The sequence below is a fragment of the Narcine bancroftii genome, chromosome 2 (genome assembly GCF_036971445.1).
Source record: "Narcine bancroftii isolate sNarBan1 chromosome 2, sNarBan1.hap1, whole genome shotgun sequence".
Classification (NCBI taxonomy): domain Eukaryota; kingdom Metazoa; phylum Chordata; class Chondrichthyes; order Torpediniformes; family Narcinidae; genus Narcine; species Narcine bancroftii.
In genome coordinates, this window is record NC_091470.1 from 96,814,218 (window position 1) to 96,835,523 (window position 21,306).

The 21,306-nt window shown below is 43.4% G+C and overlaps 1 protein-coding gene across 4 annotated transcripts in view; it reads left to right on the forward strand.

The window, feature by feature from the left end:
• The window catches only part of ikbkb (inhibitor of nuclear factor kappa B kinase subunit beta), a 147,398-nt gene that overhangs the window by 33,431 nt on the left and 92,661 nt on the right, over positions 1-21,306 (forward strand). The window contains exon 2 of one of the 4 annotated variants that reach the window (XM_069917547.1): positions 4,168-4,247. The exons of the other annotated variants lie outside the window; for them this stretch is intronic. The gene's annotated coding sequence lies outside the window, so the exon portion shown is untranslated. The remainder of the gene's footprint in view (positions 1-4,167; positions 4,248-21,306) is intronic. 4 annotated transcript variants of the gene reach the window in all.

A 21,306-nucleotide genomic window follows, 5' to 3' on the forward strand; every position in this document is an offset into this window, starting at 1 on the left:
TTAAATTTGCTCATTCTCTCCACGTCTGATCCCCCAACAATCACTGGATCGTACATCTCTAGCTTTCCCTTCCTGAAGTCAATGATCAACTCCTTGGTTTTAGTGACAGAGAGTATGAGGTTGTTGCTGGTGCACCAGTCAGCTAAGTTTGTCCTTCAAGCTTCTGTACCCCTCTGTACACCTCCCACCCATGTAGCTGTCTAAATTTTTTGTAGATGTTAAAATTGAGCAAACATTCACCATTTCAGTAATTCAGAGGACCCCAAAACCCAGCACCAATAGAACTTCAGCAAAAACAAACGGTTACTTAAACAAAAGTTGCTTTTATTTATCTTTAAACATGAAACTTATTACTATTAACCTAACTTAACCCCCTTCTAATTCTAAGCACATGTGTATGTAATGTGTGTAAGTTCAAAAAAGTTCTTTGATTTACAGTCTAATCTCAGTTCTCACTCCTCCAAGTTCACTGGTTGCAGGCAATTCTTATACTGTGCACAGAATTTAATATTTATGAATTTCACCAGGCTTTGGTGCTTGAAAGGTAAGGTTCTTGTCGGTTTTCAGAGAGAGATTTGTTGCTCGTTGGACACTCACAACTGATTCTTTCAGATCAGCCACTTCAGTGTCTTGCTGAAGAAACTTGCCCCATAAGGGTTTTCCAGATGATAACCTCTTTCTTTCCACTTGCCTCGCACATCCATGCCTGAAAACAACTTCTCCCAATCCACACTTTTGAGATCCTCATTTCCTTAAAATTGGCTTCACTCCAATTTAGAATCTCATAATTATCTTGAAACTAATGGCATAATGATCACTGGGCCCAAACGTTTCCCCTACACATTCTTCTGTCACCTGTCCGATATTGTTCCCTAATAGGAGATCCAGTGTTGCTCTGTAGTTGGTACCTCAATATATTGATTTATAAAATTTTCCTGAACACATTTGACAAACTAAGCCATCCAACCCTTTTACAGTATGTGGAAAGTTTAAAATCTCCGATGATCACAACTTTTATGTTTCCCGCTGCTGTCTCCCTGCAGATTTACTCCTCCAATTCTCACTGACTATTGGGTGTCTATTTATAATGCGATCCCCTTAATGTGGTCATACATTTCTGGTTCATCTGATCCACCCATGAAGCCTCAGTAGACGAGTCCTCTAGTCTGTCCAGTCTGAGTTCAGCTATGATATTTTCCCTGACGAGCAGTTCCACCCCCTTTCCCTTTCATTCTTCCCGCTCTACCGCAACTGAAAACATCGAACGGTGGAACATTGAGCTGCCAGTCTTGCCCCTTCTGCAACCATGTTCCACTAATGGGCACACTGTCATAATTCCATGTGCCAATCCACGCTCTAAGCTCATCTGCCTTTCCTACGATGTGAGCTGTGAGGCTACACTCTGCAAATACTGTCCTATTACCAGGGCATGGTCGCACTCAGACAGTACCCTCTAGACCTTCAGGGAACAGAGCAAAATCCAAGAAAATCCACAACATAGAAGGACGTTTTTTGGATTTGTCTTCACGTTGGTCAAAAAAGGTTCAAAGTTCAGATTTATTGTCAGAATACATAAATGACATCACATAAAATCTTGAGTTTCTTTTTCCTGCAGGACAGGCAAAATTGACTTTTCGGTACTCGGGAAAAGAGAAGAGAGAAATGCAAAGAAAGAAATGTAAACAAACTGAGTGTGCAATACAGAAAATAAATATTCAATAATAAATAATGTGCAAAGTATGAATCCTCAATCCTTGATTGAGTTTGTTGTTGTGGAGCCTGATGGTGGAGAGGTAGCAGCTGTTCCTGAACCTGCTGGTGCAGTTTTGTGGCACCTACACCTTTCCTGATGCCTTCAGCAGGAACAGAATGTTACAAGCCCATAGGACCCCAAAACCCAGATATTCACCAAGACAAATGGTTACTTAAACAAAAGTTGCTTTTAATTATCTTTAAACATGAAAACAGAATCACACTTTAACTTATCACTATTGACTTAACTAACCTAACTTAACCCCCTTCTAATTCTAAGCACATGTGTATGTAATGTAATGTTCAGGAAAGTTCTTTGGTTCACAGTCCAATCTCACTTCTCATTCCTCCAAGTTCACTGGTTGCAGGCAATTCTTATACTGTGCACAGAATTTAACATTTATGAACTTCACCAAGCTTTGGTGCTTGAAAGGTAAATGGTTACCACTCAGGAAGGTTCTTGTCAGTTTTCAGAGAGAGAGATTTGTTGCTCGTTGGACACCCACAACTGATTCTTTCAGATCAGCCACTTCAGTGTCTTGCTGAAGAAACTTGCCCCTTCAGGGTTTTCCAGATGATAACCTTTTTCTTTCAGGTTACCACAGAGTGCCTTTTTGTTTCTCTTATTTCAAGTGAAACATTATACCGCCAGTCCTCTCTTCCTGCATGAACCACAAGGGTGTTGACCAGGCTGAACTAAGCACTGACAACCCATCTTCCAAATGGGGTTTTCCATAAGCTTGCCAGCTTGTCCTGTTCCAGTCCCAGTTGCTGCTGCTGACTGTAAAACTGCAGAACTAATCTTTCTCTCTCTCTCTCTCTCTCTCTCTCTCTCTCTCTCTCTCTCTCTCTCTCTCTCTCTCTCTGAGAGAAAGCCTGTTTTATTCTCTCTGCTTGCAAAACCACATGACCCTCTTAGAACAGCAAGTTCCCCGCCTGACAATCTGTGGCTCCGACGAGCTCTTTCATCTGTTGCCTTTTTGTAAACAACAATCCATTAGTGAAGCTCTTGAGCACTCTCCAAAGCTTTTGCAAAGGTGGTTGGCCCCGATATGTCTAGCTCCAGTATTTTAAATAAAATCTGTTTTAAAGTGTTTGTATGTGACCTACACAAAAATACCTGCCCCAGTTTATCTCCCAAAAACATATATATTCTGTCACAAGAGTGTGTGTTGGGTGATGTGGATCCTTGATGATTGTTGCTGTGCTCTGATGACAGCATGGCATTGAGATTTTCTCGATGGTGGGAAGAGTTTTACCAGTGATGTACCAGGGTGTGTCCACTACCTTTTTCAGGGTTTTCTGTTCAGGGGTATTGGTGCCCCCATACCAGGCCGTGATGCAGCTGGTCAGCACACTCTCCACTGCACGTCTGTAGAAGTTTGCCAAGGATTTTGATGTCATTACCAAACCTTTCTTCATTATGCCATTGGGTCCAGGAAAGGTCCTCCAAGATAGTGACTCCCACCAATTTAAATGTGCTTACCCGCTCCACCTCTGATCCTCCCAATCATCACTGGATCATACACCTCTGGTTTTCCCTTCCTAAAGTCCACAATCAGCTTCTTGGTTTTGGTGACATTGAGTAAGAGATTGTTGTAATGGACAGGAGTTTATTTCTTTTGACCTCCAGAAGATGATTGGAGATGCCCTTTTTAACAGCATTGAATTGGTGTTGCTCCATCTTGGGCTGAGTGACAGGAGCGCCAGATTCGAGGGCAGCACAATACTCAGTCTGCGTGGAGTTTGCAGGTTCTCCCTCTGACCATCTTGGTTTCCCCTTCCGTGTTCTGGCCCTTTCCCAATGAAGTGCGGCTTGGAAGGTTCGTTGGCTGCTGGAAATTGCTCCCAGTGTGTAGATGAGTGGTGGAGTCTGGGGGAGACTGAAATGTTTGGTGAGGGTAAATGAAGGGAGGAGGACAATATCACTGGGGCTTCTCTCAGCTTGCTGCCACCTGGACCAGATGAGGAAGCAGGAGGCCATTAAACCTTTGTTTTTCAGTAAAACAGTGTCTGCCTCAAGGCTTCAGCCGCCATCGGTGCGGAGTTGGCACGTACCCCCTGTGATTGGGTGGTCAGAGATACTGGAATCTGAAGCTAATTACAACCCGCTGGAGGAAATCTTTCATTGAGCTGCACCAGCAGGAGACGAAGAATGGTGGACATTTCGGGTTTAGTTTCATCGGGGGGGTGGGTCCCCATTTGTGGTCTGCCTGGTTAATTGGTGCGTCGCTAAGGCGTAGAATCTGGGGGGAGGGGAGATGTTGATGGGACGTGGGACTGACACAGACCCATGCTTCCTCGCTGAATTATTATTGAGCTGCTGTGATGGTAATTACATTTTTAGCCCCAAATACATTTTCCTGACCCAACTCTTTAATTATTTATCACTGGCTTGCGTCATTTCTTCCACAGGGAAGTCAAATTGTTAGATCACTTATTCGTTAGAATTGGAATCACTGAGGGCTGTGACGGCCAAGTGGACTTGTCAAAGGGTGAGTGACACTGGTGTTGATGGGCAGCTGGCAGTGAAACAGGCTGTGTTTCCTGCTGCAATTACAGGGTGGAGGTGACCAGGATTTCCTGTGGCTACTTTTATCCCTTCCTGGTCGGTGTGAAGTCCTGGTTTGATTTAAAAAATTTTTTTACTAGTCACGTGCAGGAACTGAGTCGGATTTTAAATTACATTTTATTTAAATTTAACACTTTAAAAAAATTAAATTTAGATGTACAGCACGGTAACAGGCCAATTCAGCCCATGAGCCCATGCCACCTATTTGACTCCCCATTAACCTAAACCCCCCCCCCCCGGGGCGTTTTTGAAGGGTAGGAGGAAACCCACACAGACACGGGGAGGATGTGCAAGCTCTTTACAGACAGCGCTGGATTCAAGTCCTGGTCCCAATTGCTGGCTCTGCTACAGCATTGTGCTAACCATGCCGCCAAACGGTGGGCAGGCTCCGAGCTGGTAATTGCCCCTGCCCCCTCTTGTGAATTGTTTCTGATTATACAGCGGGAATGTCTTGATTACATCGAGAACGTCCACAGGGAACGCTACCATCGGGGAGCAGCATCTATCATCAAAGAACCACACCACCCAGCACATGCTCTGTTCCCGCTGCTGCCATCAGGAAAGAGGTGTCGGTGCCACAAGACTTGCCCCACCAGGTTCGGGAACAGCTGTTGCCCCTCCGCCATCAGACTCATCAATGACAAACTCAATCAGGGACTCATTTAAGGACTCTTACTTGTACCTTTATTGATTTTTTAAAAACTCTCTGTATTGCACAGTCAGTTTGTTTACATTTCCTCCCACCCTTCAAGCGTACGGTGTTGTAGGTCAATTGGATATAATTGGGCAGCATTGTCTCATGGGCTGAAAGGTCTATTACTGAACTGTATGTGTAAATTTATTTTAAATTTTAAAAAAAGTCACTGAGTCCCCGTGGATTCGCTTCCATCCCTCCCACAGCCTCTTCAACCTCACAGACTCCTGTTCAATCCATCGGTTACTGGAGCTTGAGATCTAAACCTCTAACATTATCAGGGCCCGAGACTCCTAGGGTGCCCTTCTTGCCCTCAGCGCCCTTTTGAATCCCAGTTCTCATACCTGGTTCCCGTGAGCCAGCCTCCAGCAGCCCGTGCAGGTCTCCCGACCACAAGTCGCCCACAGCCCATGTAGGTCCCTTAGCCGCTGAGCCCCACGCTGCTTAAACTGCCAGTGGCACCTGCAGAGCTTACAGGAAGACCACAGGGGCTTGGCTGGAGTGTTTTCCCAGTGCACAAGCGGCCTGTGATAAACACGGAAAATGCATCCGTGCTGCTTCGCTGGCCGACAGTCACTGTAGTCTTCGCAGCTCAGGGCAGGTTGTGGATGGTTATGATGGATCACTGGAGGTTGCTACAAATGAGCTCAAAGCAATTTCCTTTTGGAACCTGAGCAAAGCTCACCTGGTCATCTGACAAGATGCATTTTCTGTTTGCAAATTAGCTTTGGCCATACAGCAGTCAATGTTGCTTGCAAAATTGTGCCATAGGAAAATTAAAAATGCAAACCTTTCTGGCAAAGAGGACGTGGTGCCAGGAAACTTCAGATGGTCAGATTTGAAATAGGATGTTAGTTAGTGTTGGGTTCATGCTGTAATGTCTAATGTCCCACTGTGTGTTCTGAAACACTGGGACCAGGGTTCAAATCCCACGCTATCTGTAAGGAGTTGGTACGTTCTCCTCGTGTCTGCACGGATTTTCTCCAGGTGCTCCGGTTTCCTTCCGCCGTTTGAAACGTACTGAGGGTTGTAGGTCAATCGGGTTTAATTGGGTGGCACAGGCTTGTGGGCCAGAAGGGCCTGTTACCACGCTGGATATCTAAATTTAAAACAAATATTAAAAAAGTAGCTGTGGGCTACAAGTTTATCAGCTTGTCCTGCAGAGCTTAGCATTGAGGTCTGAGATGACACCAGGTCATTGCTGCGGTCATCGTTGAGGTTGGATTCTTTTCTGGTGTCAGTAAACATGTAGGCTAAGATGTTTCCCTTGGTGGGTGAATCAAGGACAAGAGGGCACAGTCTTAAAATGAGAAGTTATCCATTTAAAACAGAGATGAGAAGAAAGCTTCTTTAGTCAGAGGGTTGTGGATTTGTGGAACTCATTGTTGCATATAGCAGTGGGAGAGTTTAAGCAGGAGATTAATAAGGATCTAATTGGTTGGGGCATCAGTGATATGGGGAAAAGGCTTTATCTTGTGATACAATCTGAGCTTAATATGAAGATCTGATTGCGCTTGACTTCATGGGTATCTACAGATCTCTGACCACCTGAAGATATCAGCGGCATGAAGGCAAGAGGTTAAATTTCCATTTCCTGCAACGTGTGGAGTGGCATTCAGAGTTTGTTTCCCTCTGTCGCTCAACCTTCTATCAATTTCCACTTGAGTATGGCAACTGGAACTGCCACTCTTCAGTGAGTGAGTTCCAGATCTTGTATAACCTTCCGTGAAGAGTGTTTTCTTCACTTCCCCTACCTTTTTCTATCAATTATTTTGAACAAGTTTGACTCAAGGAGCCCCCTCAAGTGAGACCCTTGTCATTCTGAGTCTCACATTAATGGCCTCTGCTCTGATGGGAACAATCCTGCCTCACCCTGAATGTTTTCTAGAGTCAAGATTCCTTTATTGTCATATTCCTTTAGAATATGTAATATTGTAACACGGAATTGCCTTCAGCCTGCTGTAGGAATCACCATTAGGGTTGACACTGCCCCTTTACAGTGCCAGCGATCAGGTCTGGGGTTTGAATCCTGCACTTTCTGTAAGGATTTGCAATGTTCTCCCTATGTCTGTGCGGGTTTTCCCTGGGGTCCGGTTTCCTACCACCATTCAAAACGAACCGGGATGTAGGTTAATTGGGTGGCATGTACTCGTGGGCCAAAAGGTCCTGTTACCGTGCTGTATGTTTAAATTAAAAAAAATTAGTGTGGCCTGGCACCACTTACAGTATGAGAAGGAAAAGCCGGTATCTTCAGACTCACTGTGTCCATGGATTCGCCTACAGCGTTCCCACAACTGCTGCAGCACACAGCCTTGAACTTGTTTATAGCAACCTCTATTTCGATCGGAGCTCCAGATCCAAACCCTCTGACGTGATTGGGAAGCTTTTTGGGGTTGGGGAATGGCTCTGTGAATGGAGAGGGAAGGGGGTGGAGAGCTGAAGACAGCGGGAAAGGGAAGGAAGGGAGAATGGCCCTGTCTTTGGGAAAAATGTCCTCGCTCCCCTCCTTGTTGATGTGACCTCCCTCCCTTATCCACCTATTACCTCCTGCCTGTGCGACTATTCACCTACCCCCCCCGCCCCCGCACATCACCATTTTGTTCAAGCGCCTGCCCACATTTTGCTCATACCTTGATACCAATCCTAAAACATTGGTTATTGTTACATGATAGACCAACAGCGATAGAAATTCACCAAGATAAAAGTACCTTCAAAACAATATTTTAAAAAATTAATAACTATTAATAATCTTACTTTAACCCATATATGTGTATGAATTACCATTACATCTTAGACACAATTCTGAAAAGTCAAATTCAAAGTGCATTGTAGAAATCTTGCATTAAAACTCCTAACTTTTAACAGAAATAATTGATTTACTGAGTCATTAGAAAACCTTGAATTACTTTCAGAGAAATATTTATTTATAGGAATGGTCTGTCACCACTTCCTCCTTTTCTTGTGTAAGGTTATAAAGCTTGTGATCTCCACGATGCTTTCACAGACCCATCAAGGGCTAGACAAAGTAGCCATCAAAATGGTCATGATCCAGATGCTTTCTTTATCCAGATGTGGGTCAATCAGAAGTGACTATCACAATAGCCACAGTAGCACTGCTATCTCTCTTGACAAGGAGAAGCAGCTAAAGTGGCCATCTTCCTTCGATGTCACCTTAATTCTGTGCCCAGATGACTTTCTGATGAACTAAAAATACTACTTTCTGAAGTGTCTTAAATCGCATGAATTTCTTGAGCAATACTGTTTTGTTTCATTTGTTAAAAACACGATCAAACATGGCCCCTTATGTTTAAACAGGTGTCTCTTTAAGTAAACATTCATTGTTTCAGGCTTTCAGTGGAACAATAATATGGCTTTCATGGCTCTGAACTTAGCTGCATTGGTGTCTGCTTCAAAATGTTCTGTGTGTCTTTCCCCTGTTTCCAAACCCCCACAGGAACTCTATAAAATATAATATTAAAAAATACAGATAAAATAACATAAGCCTGTAACAGTTATGTATCCTCATCTTTGCTGTATAAAGTTCACTGTTTGACCTGCTGAGTATCTCCAGCCTTGTGTTTTTATTTCAAATATGATATTGGCAGTCTTGTTCACAATTTACATTAATGATCTGGATGAGGGGATTGGATGTAATATCTCCAAATTTGCAGATGACACTAAGCTAGGAGGGGTTGTGTGCACGGAAGAGGGGGTCAGGAAGCTCCAGTGTGATTTGGATCAATTGAGGGACTGGGCAGATCCATGGCAAATGCACTACAATGTGGATAAATGTGAGGTTATCCACTTTGGTAATACAAACCGGAGGGCAGATTACTATTTGAATGGCAATAGATTAAGAGATGGGGAAGTGCAGAGAGACCTAGGGGTACTTGTACATCAGTCTCTGAAGGCGAGCATGCAGGTACAGCAGGCGGTTAAAAAGGCAAATGGTATGTTGGCCTTCATATCAAGAGGGTTTGAGTATAGGAACAAGGATACCTTACTGCAGCTGTACAGAGCCTTGGTGAGACCCCACCTGGAGTATTGTGTGCAGTTTTGGTCACCTTATCTAAGGAAGGATGTTCTTGCAATGGAGGGAGTGCAGAGGCGATTCACCAGGCTGATACCTGGAATGGCAGGAATGACTTATGAGGAAAGATTGCGCAAATTGGGATTGTACTCGCTGGAGTTTAGAAGATTGAGAGGGGATCTCATAGAGACATATACAATTCTGGCAGGACTGGACAGAATGGATGCAGATGGGATGTTTCCAATGATGGGAAAATCCAGAACCCGGGGCCATGGTTTGAGGATAATAGGCAAACCATTTAGGACCGAGATGAGGAGGAATTTCTTTACCCAGAGGGTGGTGAATCTGTGGAATTCATTGCCACAGAGGGCAGTAGAGGCAGGCTCATTCAATATATTTAAGAGGGAATTGGATCTATTTCTTCAGTATAAGGGTATTAAAGGTTACAGAGAGAAGCCGGGGACGGGGTACTGAACTTTAAGATCAGCCATGATCTCGTTGAATGGCGGAGCAGGCTCGAAGGGTCGAATGACCTACTCCTGCTCCTATCTTCTATGATTCTATGTTTCATGCTTTACGAATGGCATTGGTGAGCTGGCAACAAAAAATAGAGTTCCAAGGTTATAGAAATAGTAAGGGGAAAGGATATAGCGGGAGATGGTCTGCTCAGGAAGAGATTGGGAACTGGTAGATGAGCAGTTTGCATCAGTCTTCACTTGTGAAGCAGGTATTTCTAGCACACAGTCAGAGGGAGAACGTGCAAACAGCATTGGCGGACAGGCTCAAAGCTGGGGCTCTAGAGCTGGGAGGATCTACCCGCTGTAGCACCCCGCGTGAGAGAGGGTGAGGTTGCGACATGACAGGGAAATAAAGGGAGGGGCAATGGGGTGCCCAAGTGTTATAAGCATATCAGTTGGCTGATATGCTCTAACACCTGCCTTTCAAAATACGTCATCACTGTTGATGTGAGTGGTATGGGGACACCAATACTCTCAAGCGTAAAGCCCTGCCAAAGGTAATGGACACAGCCCAGGACATCACAGGCAAGACCCTCCCCACTATTGAGAACATCTACAGCAGCAATCATCAAGGATCCACACCACTCTGTTCTCGCTGCTGCCATCAGGAAAGAGGTCTAGGTGCCACGAGACTCACGCCATCAGGTTCAGGATCCGTTGCTCCCCCTCCACCATCAGACTCCTCAACTACAAGCTCAATCAGGGACTCATTTATGAACTCTTACTTGTGTACTGTATTGATTTTCTTTCAACTCTGAATTGCACAGTCAGTTTGTTTACATTATTTGTTTACATTTGTATGTTGAATACAGCTTTTATTTTGCACTACCAATTAGGGGTAATTCTGCTGTGTCCGCAGGAAAAAGAATCTCAGGGTTCTATGTGATGTGATGTATGTACTCGGACAATAAATCTGAAATCTGGTAGGTCAATGAGCAAGGAGAGGCGGGATTGTGATTCTCAGTGGGTGACCAGACGGACGCATTGGAAGTGTTGGTGATGAGTCCGCTCCTCAGACTGACTTAGTTCCAGCGCCCCACATTCCTGTGACACCTTCATGTGAATCCTGGGCTTAAAGCTAATAGTGTGTGGTGATGGTTTGACAGTGAGTGTCAGTCAGTAAATCCGGGGACGAAGCAAATTATTGCCACGTTTCTATGCTGGGACTGGTGAAAGCAGATGCTCGTATAGAGTGAAACACCAACCGGATGGCATTAACATCAACTTCTCTGGTTTCTTTTAAAATCCGCCCCCCCCCCCCCACCAATCTTTGTCTCCCTGTCTCCTTTCCTCTCGTTCTGTCTCTTCTCAAATTTCCTGTTTTGAAGGTCTGTTGGTCTTGACCCCACCCCTCTGCCCTCCCCCTCCCATTCGTCCCCCTTTCTCTTCCAAGGCTTTAACCAGACACCTGTCTGCTTTTTGCTTATAACCTTGAAGAAGGGGCTCAGGCCTGAAACATTGGTAATATATTTTTACCTTCTACGGACACTGCGAGACCGGCTGAGTTCCTCCGGCCTTTCTGTGTGTTTTTGCTCATGTAGGATCTGTCTCACTTCAGCATCACCCTGGAGTTCCAGTAACACTTGTGGGATTGTGCTTCTGGTCTGGGAATACAATGCTTCAACTCTTGAACATCCCACAGCAGGATACCCTGCCCGGCCGATGCATTCCCCAGCCAGGCAACTCGACGAAGGATTATACATAGGTACAACATGCAGATAGTGAAAGTCTTGCTGCAGCTTCCCGGGAACAGAAAACACCACATAACAATGCTAAGAAGAGCAAAAAAAATGTAAAAGGAAGAGGAAGTTGGTCATCGTATGAAAATGTGCCGAGTCAGTCACGTAGATAGACAGTTCGGGCGCCTGCCTGCATTTTGCTCGTCCCTTGATGAAAGGCTCAAGCCCGAAATGTCGGTCATGTATCATTATCTTTAAATTTGGACATCTTTGAATTTAGACATACAGTGTGCTAGCAAGACCTTTTGACCCATGAGCCCAGTTGACCTGTTTTGAACGGTGGGAGGAAACTGGTGCACCCAGGGGAGTCCCGCGCAGATACGCGGAGAGCGTACAGACAGCACTGGGTTTGACCCTGCTTGCTGGTGCTGAAAAGTGTTACGCTAACCGTGCCGCCCCCTTTGCTACATAAGGACACTGTTTGACCTGCCGAGTTTCTCCAGCTTTGTGTTTTTACTTCAACCACAGTGTCTGCAGACTTTCGTGTTTTACTCGTGCAGACAGATCTTTAGTGGTCTGCAATAGTATTATGGGATGGGTACAGAGAGGTTCAGATCTCAAGTCAGGTCAAGTTCATTGCTCAAGCACAACCTGACGAAACAACGTTCTCCGGTCCTCAGTGCAAAACACCCAGACACACAACCAGACATAACTCACCTACAGACAAACAGTACATGTGCAGGACTAGTAAGTCATTGATATAGATAAAGATTGTTTCATGAATAGGAGTCTCGGATGGTCAGTGTGAGCAGTTCCTTTGGTCGTTCAGCATTCTCATTGTCCGTGGGAAGAAGCTGTTCCTCAGTCTGGTGGCACTGGTTCTGATCCTCCTGTATTCTCCTGGGTGACACCAAGATGGTTGGAGGAGCAGGTAGTGTTGAAGAAATCAAAAGGCTGCAGAGACACTTGGACATTTTAGGAGATTGGACAAAGAAATGGCAGATGAGATACGATGTTGAGAAATGTACGGTGGTACATTTTGGAAGAGAAAATAAGGAGACAGATTATTATTTAGATGGGGAGAAAATTCAAAATTCGGAAGTCCAAAGGGTCTTGGAGGTCCTCATGCAGGATACCCTATAGATTAACCATCAGGATAGATCGGCAGTAAAGAAAGTGATTCATTTCAAGAGGAACAGTGTATAAGGGTAAAGAGGTGTTGATGAGGTTCTATGGGGCACTGGTGAGACCTCATCTGGAGTAGTGTGTGCAGTTTTGGGCCCATATCTTAGAAGGGATAGACTGATGTTGGAGAGAGTTAAGAGAAGATTTACGTGGATGATTCCTGGAATACGAGGGCTAACATACAAGGATCATTTATTGGCTCTTGGTCTGTATTTATTGGAGTATAGAAGAATGAGAGGGGATCTCAAAGAAACATTTCAAATGCTAAAAGGATTAGACAGAGTAGAACAAGATGTTTATCTTGGTGGGTGAGTCCAGGACAAGAGGGCACATTCTTAGAATTAGAAGGAACCCATTTAAGATAGATGAGGAGAAATTTCTTTAGCTAGAGGGTCGTGGATTTGTAGAATTCATTAGCACATACAGCTGCAGAGGCCCAATTATTACAGGAGTTTAAGGAGGAGACCAATAGGTTTCTAATTAGTCAGGGTATCAAGGGATAGGAGGAAAAGACCAGAAATTGGAATTAGATGTGAGAATGGTGGAGTGGCAGAGCGGAATCAATGGGCTGATCTTGTGATCTCTTTCCTGACGGGAGCAGCTGTGTGCAGGGTGGAATTTTGCAGGGTGGAATTTTGATTTTGCACACCCTCTTCAGACAACGATCCTGGTAGATCACGTCTATGAAGGGGGGGGGGGGGAGATTCCAGCGCTCCTCCCTGTGCTGCTCTTGGGGTCTTGTGGATTGACCTCTGATCAATTTCCCTGCAGCAGCCGTACCATGGCCATGTAGTAGTGCTACAGGAGGGGTAGTACAGAGAGAGTCCGAGCCTTAACCAGAGTTGAGTCAGACCTTGAGAAGAATTGCCAGCTAAATCCACCCACAGGGCTGAAGATGTGCGAAGCCACACACTCACCTCAAAGGGTGCGACTGGAATGAGGTGTCCAGCAGTTGTAACTGGACTCACTGCAGTCTCCACCTTAGACCTCCGCTTCTGAAAGTGTTTTTGAAGATTCAAGATTCTGGATAATGATGATATTGTGATGTTTACTGTCATGTACATTGTACAATGTACACATGCATTCTTCTTACTGCCGAACAGGGCTTTTGTAAAACAAAAGCAGCAACAATAGAACATGTAATTGAATTCAAAGGAGACAAAAAAAAACTGACTTTGCAATGGTGCAGATAATCCTTTTGTGATGTGGGAGCAGTCCCTGATTAGTGTGACAAGGGGGGATCTTATTTTAAATGCTTCTGGCATCAAGCATCTGTTCCAAATCTTGCAGTGAGCCCCCAGTTTTTACAGCATTCAGATTTATTGTCAAGAGAGCATATATGATATCCATATAACCCTGAGATTCATTTTACTGCGGGCCAGGCAGGATCAATTAATTAGACGTACAGCAAGGAAACAGGCCAATTTGACCCCCACCCATTTTACTCCCCGTTGACCTACACCCCTAGTACATTTTTTGAAGGGTTGGAAGAAACTGGAGTCCCTGGGAAAACCCACACAGACAAACTCCTTACAGACAGCACGGGATTCAAACCCCGGTCCGGTCCCGATTGCTGGCGCTGTAAACGTGTTGCCTCAACTTTTACTACTTGACGGTGGTGCAAAGTGCACTCCAGAAAATAAATGCATACGAAAGAGATAAATGCAAAGAAAGAAAGAAATGTAAACAAACTGTGCAATACAGAAAATCAGTATTTAGTAATAAAGTATGAGTCCTTAAACGAGTCCCTGATTGAGTTTGTCATTGGGGAGTCTGATGGTGGAGGGGGAGTAGCTGTTCCTGAAGCTGGTGGTACGAGTCTTGTGGCACCGATACCTCTTTCCTGATGGAAATGGAATGGAGAAATCTGACCCGGGGTGGTTCTTCGGTGGTGTACTCTGGGTTTGGTGGTGGTGTACTCTGGGTTTGGTGGTGGTGTACTCTGGGTTCGGTGGTGTACTCTGGGTTCTAAGGTGGTGGTGTACTCTGGGTTCTAAGGTGGTGGTGTACTCTGGGTTCGGTGGTGGTGATGTACTCTGGGTTCTAAGGTGGTGGTGTACTCTGGGTTCGGTGGTGGTGGTGTACTCTGGGTTCTAAGGTGGTGGTGTACTCTGGGTTCGGTGGTGGTGGTGTACTCTGGGTTCTAAGATGGTGGTGTACTCTGGGTTCTAAGGTGGTGGTGTACTCTGGGTTCGGTGGTGGTGGTGTACTCTGGGTTCGGTGGTGGTGGTGTACTCTGGGTTCTAAGGTGGTGGTGTACTCTGGGTTCTAAGGTGGTGGTGTACTCTGGGTTCGGTGGTGGTGGTGTACTCTGGGTTCTAAGGTGGTGGTGTACTCTGGGTTCTAAGGTGGTGGTGTACTCTGGGTTTGGTGGTGGTGTACTCTGGGTTCGGTGGTGTACTCTGGGTTCTAAGGTGGTGGTGTACTCTGGGTTCTAAGGTGGTGGTGTACTCTGGGTTCGGTGGTGGTGATGTACTCTGGGTTCTAAGGTGGTGGTGTACTCTGGGTTCGGTGGTGGTGGTGTACTCTGGGTTCTAAGGTGGTGGTGTACTCTGGGTTCGGTGGTGGTGGTGTACTCTGGGTTCTAAGATGGTGGTGTACTCTGGGTTCTAAGGTGGTGGTGTACTCTGGGTTCGGTGGTGGTGGTGTACTCTGGGTTCGGTGGTGGTGGTGTACTCTGGGTTCTAAGGTGGTGGTGTACTCTGGGTTCTAAGGTGGTGGTGTACTCTGGGTTCGGTGGTGGTGGTGTACTCTGGGTTCTAAGGTGGTGGTGTACTCTGGGTTCTAAGGTGGTGGTGTACTCTGGGTTCTGTGGTGGTGGTGTACTCTGGGTTCGGTGGTGGTGGTGTACTCTGGGTTCGGTGGTGGTGGTGTACTCTGGGTTCTAAGGTGGTGGTGTACTCTGGGTTCTAAGGTGGTGGTGTACTCTGGGTTTGGTGGTGGTGTACTCTGGGTTCGGTGGTGGTGTACTCTGGGTTCTAAGGTGGTGGTGTACTCTGGGTTCTAAGGTGGTGGTGTACTCTGGGTTTGGTGGTGGTGTACTCTGGGTTCGGTGGTGGTGTACTCTGGGTTCGGTGGTGGTGTACTCTGGGTTTAGTGGTGGTGTACTCTGGGTTCTAAGGTGGTGGTGTACTCTGGGTTTGGTGGTGGTGTACTCTGGGTTCGGTGGTGGTGGTGTACTCTGGGTTTGGTGGTGGTGTACTCTGGGTTTGGTGGTGGTGTACTCTGGGTTTGGTGGTGGTGTACTCTGGGTTTGGTGGTGGTGCACTCTGGGTTCGGTGGTGGTGCACTCTGGGTTCTAAGGTGGTGGTGTACTCTGGGTTTGGTGGTGGTGTACTCTGGGTTCGGTGGTTGCTTATTGCTCTTCTCAGGATCCTAACAACATTTTTATTACAAAATTGTTTATTCAATGCTCCGAAATCTCACGGGCCTGCACAGTGCGCCTTGTGTCCCTCCTGAGTTCAGTTTCCAGTAACATTTTAGATAGCTGTAAACTTGGCTGTTGTGTCAGTGTCCTGTTAACTCAGCGCAGTCGATTTTAGTCGAGCGATGGTGCTAATCCCAGCCTATGACGGGCACCACCATATTGTTGGCTGGAAACCTGATCCAATCCTGACATGGCCCTGCTTTTTTGCGATATCTTCACTTGAGGGGATTGGATGTACGTTCTAATAAATAATTGGGCTTTAGATCTATCGAAACGTAAGCATGTTACATTTAGGCATACAGCACGGTAACAGACCCATTCAGCCCACCTGCTCATGCCGCCCAATTGTCCTACACCCCCCGTACATTTTGAAGGGTGGGAGGAAACCAGAGGAAGTAAAAAACACGTCGCTGGAGGAACTCAGCAGGTCAGACTTTATATAGCAAAGATAAAGGTACATAACCAATGTTTCAGGCTTGAACCCTTCATCAATGTACCTTCACAATCCTGGTGAAGGGCTCAAGCCTGAAACGTTGGTTATGTACCTTTATCTTTGCTGTATAAAGTCTGACCTGCCTAGCTTCTCCAGTGACATATTTTTACTTCAACCACAATATAAGAAGACCTTCGTGTTTTACTTCAGCACCCGGAGGAATGCCACAGCAACAAGACAAGAACATGCAACTCCCTTATAGATTTGAACCTGGCCCGCTGGCACTGTAACAACGTAGCTCCAAATGCTATACTCACCATGTTGTCATCCAATGATCCTTAATTTGCCTCTCTTTACCTTCCCTTTCTGCGTGGAAGTAGTTTTGTTCTCTCAGTGTTGAAATCATAACGGGGCAGAGAAAAATAATCAAGTGTATGATTGGAGGGAGGAGTCACGTGATGGAGTAGTGGCCGGACGGTGAACTCCAGCCCTCTCCAGAAAAGTCGGGAAAAACAAAGGAAAACACAAAGGCACAGAAATAAAAGTTACAGAAAAGTGAGTATAAAGGTGGAAAGAAGATGGCGACAAAAAAAGAAAAATCGAAAGCAACGGTAAGAAGAGAGGAAGAGAAGACAAAGGAGGAAAAAGGTGAAGGCCTTACCTGTTCGAAGAGGCCCGCTGCGGAATGAGAAACCCGCTCCCTCAGGTCGGTAAATAATGGACTACAAAAATGGCTCGCTGAGCCGAGTAAAAGTGCGCAACCGCGCATGAAAAAAAACACACCGACGGGAGGGGGGACCAGCTGGGGAGTCGATCTCCACAGCCGGCAACGACAGCTGCAGAACACCTGCAGCAAGAAGAGACCACAGAAGACAATAGAAACAAGAAAGAAGAGAAGGAAAGGGCAACAAAGAAACAACAGATGGCCAACCCAGAGGAAGAAGAAGAGGAAGAGGAAGAGTACAGTGAAATAGAAGAAGAAAAGAGAGGCAAGATAAAGGATATACTTTCTCGTATTAAAGGATACATGGAGTCATTTAAAGAATGGCAAACACAGGAATTTAAGGATTTAAGAAAAAGAATAAACAACACAGAAGAGAAAATGAATAAAATAGAGATGACCTTAACAGAAATGGGAAAGAAAATGGACAAGATGGAAGAGCGGGCAGTAGCAGCAGAAATGGAGGTAGAAGACTTAAAAAAGAAATTGGAGGGTTCTAATAAAAAAACTAAAGAGACACAAGAACTACTAGCTCAAAAAATAGATACAATGGAAAATTATAACAGAAGAAATAACATAAAGATAGTGGGCCTTAAGGAAGATGAAGAAGGCAAGAATATGAGGGAGTTTATAAAAGAGTGGATCCCTAAGACCCTAGGATGTCCAGAACTACAGCAAGAAATGGAAATAGAAAGGGCACATAGAGTATTGGCCTCTAAACCACAACCACAACAAAAACCAAGATCTATTGTAGTAAAATTCCTAAGATATACTACAAGAGAAAAGGTACTGGAGAAGACAATGGAAAAAGTAAGAGAGGGCAACAAACCACTGGAGTATAAAGGGCAAAAAATCTTCATTTATCCAGATATAAGTTTTGAACTCCTAAAGAAGAGAAAAGAGTTCAATACAGCAAAGGCGATTTTATGGAAGAAAGGGTATAAATTTATACTAAAGCATCCAGCGGTATTGAAAATATTTATTCCAGGACAACAAAACAGACTATTCTCGGATCCAGAAGAAGCACGAAAATTTGCAGAACAATTACAAAAATAGACTGAGGGAGGAAGACGGGTAATGAGAGTAAAAATGATCACGATTGATATGTATGTGGGTAAAGACAAAAATAGACTGAGGGATGAAGACGGGTAATGAGAGTAAAAATGATCACGATTGATATGTATGCGGGTAAAGAGGTATAAGAGTGAATAGAGACAATGTGCATACGTGAATGTATCTGTACTTAGAGGAAAATATAGATAGTATAGACAAGAATTAATAAGGGAAGGTAATGGAATAGAGAGAATAAGGAGGGAATTAAAAGAGTGACCTTTGTGACATATGAAAAGTGAAATCTTTTCTGGGGGGGGCGGGGTGAGGGGAAATAGCGGTCACTGCAAAATCAGTTGACGCTTGCGAGTGGATTCGCAAATCCAAATGGAGAGGGGAGATGTGGTTGTCCGACAAGGGATAAAGGACAACTCAGGAGGGGAAGGGGAGATTGGGGATAAATAAGATAGAAATAGGAGAATAAGGAAAATGTTGGATGTTGTAGGAATGTTGTCTTATAAAGAGTTGAAAATAAGAAAACAGAAATGGAAAAGGAGGAAAGGTAATGATGGAAAAACGGAAAGAGAAGATAAACAAAATATAAAAGGGCTACGCTGAACTACATGACTTTAAATATTAATGGAATACATAACCAAATTAAAAGGAAGAAACTACTAAATTAAAATGAATAAATGTATTCCATTAGAAAAAATAACATATAGGTTAAGAAATAATATTGAAATATTCGAACAAGTATAGGAGCCTTACATTAAATACAATAGCGAAAACCTACCGGGGACAAACATTACCTAAGTTGATGGAAGGAGAAGGAAAGAAAAGAATGGACTCAGTAGAATTTCTGGTGTATTTTTTTTGAATGACAACATTGTCTGACTGGCTTTTTTTTTTATTTAATTTTTTATTTTTCACTCCATATATCACGTTAGCCATGATATACACTTTTTCTTTTTCACACATATTGTAAGGTAAAACATCATGAGATGGGAATGTGTAAGGAGTTACCCTGTACAGGGCTGTAACAAGATGTGAATGCATCCTTGTACTTACAAGATAAGAGAGACATTGATGGATTGAGAGGCAGGAAGCTAGCAGGGAAAGGATAGCAACAGTTTTAGTCATTGGACAAGTAATGATATGATGATGTTCTAAGCACGTATCCAAGGGTATAAAAAATCACCATTTTGCTGATAACGGCAGAATGCATTCTCCGACTAACATGGTTAGTTGCAAGTGTTACAATCCGGTAATAAAGAACAAAGAACCCTGATTTCGACTCAGTCTGGTGTTTGTCTCACTCATTCATGAACAAAGCAGACCTAACAATATACAGTGACTTTTTCTCCCCCCCCTCCCTCCTCCCAAGCCACCCCCCACCCCCCCCTCATCCATTTTAGCTATACAATCTAGGTTGCATTAAGCCAGTCAGACAATGTTGTCATTCAACAAAAATACACCAGAAATTCTACTGAGTCCATTCTTTTCTTTTCTTCTCCTTCCATCAACTTAGGTAATGTTTGTTCCCAGTAGGTTTTCGCTATTGTATTTAATGTAAGGCTCCCATACTTGTTCGAATATTTCAATATTATTTCTTAAACTATATGTTATTTTTTCTAATGGAATACATTTATTCATTTCTATATACCATTGTTGTATTTTCAAATTATCTTCCAATTTCCAGGTTGACATAATACATTTTTTTGCTACGGCTAGGGCTATCTTAACAAATCTTTTTTGTGCATCTTCCAAGTCAATTCCAAATTATTTACTTTTTATGTTACTTAGGAGAAAGATCTCTGGATTCTTTGGTATATTGTTTTCTGTTATTTTATTTAATATCTGATTGAGATCATCCCAAAATTTTTCTACTCTCTCACATGTCCAGATTGCATGAATTGTTGTTGTTCCCCTTTCTTTTTTACATCGAAAACATCTATCAGATACTGTTGGGTCCCATTTATTTAACTTTTGCGGTGTAATGTATAGTCTGTGTAACCAATTATATTGTATCATACGCAGCCTCGTTTTTATTGTATTTCTCATCGTTCCAGAACATAATTTCTCCCATGTTTCCTTTTTTATCTTTATATTTAAATCTTGTTCCCATTTTTGTTTAGTTTTACCATTTGTTTCCTCATTCTCCTTTTCTTGCAGTTTAATATACATATTTGTTATAAATCTTTTGATTAACATTGTATCTGTAATCACATATTCAAGGTTACTTCCCTCTGGTAAACTCAAATTGCTTCCTAATTTATCTTTCAAGTAGGATCTCAGTTGGTAATATGCCAGCGCTGTATCTCCAGTTATATTGTTCTTATCTCTCATTTGTTCAAAGGATAAGAATCTACTTCCTGAAAAACAATTTTCTATTCTTTTAATCCCTTTTTTTCCCATTTTCTAAAGGAAAGGTTGTCTATTGTAAAAGGGAGTAGCTTATTTTGCGTCAATATTAGTTTTGGTAATTGATAATTTGTTTTATTTCTTTCTACATGAATCTTCTTCCAAATATTGAGGAGATGATGTAATACTGGAGAACTTCTATGTTGTACCAATTTTTCATCCCATTTATATAATATGTGTTCAGGTATCTTTTCCCCTATTTTATCTAATTCTAATCTCGTCCAGTCTGGTTTTTCCCTTGTTTGATAAAAATCTGATAGGTACCTTAATTGTGCGGCTCTATAATAATTTTTGAAGTTTGGCAATTGTAAGCCTCCTTGTTTATACCATTCTGTTAATTTATCTAGTGCTATCCTTGGTTTCCCCCCTCTCCATAAAAAATTCCTTATTATTTTCTTTAACTCTTTGAAGAATTTTTCTGTCAGTTGTATTGGCAATGCCTGAAATAAGTATAGTATCCTTGGAAAAATGTTCATTTTAATACAGTTTATCCTTCCTATCAGTGTTAGTGGTAGCTCTTTCCAATGCTCTAAATCGTCCTGTAATTTTTTTCATTAGTGGATTGTAGTTGAGTTTATATAATTGGCCTAGATTTTTGTTTATTTGTACACCTAGGTATCTTATTGCCTGCATTTGCCATCTGAATGGGGATTCCTTCTTAAATTTTGAGAAATCCGCGTTATTCATAGGCATTGCTTCACTTTTATTTACGTTTATCTTGTATCCCGACACTTCTCCATATTCCTTCAATTTCTTATATAGTTCTTTTATTGATAGTTCTGGTTCTGTTAAGTACACTATCACATCATCCGCAAATAGACTGA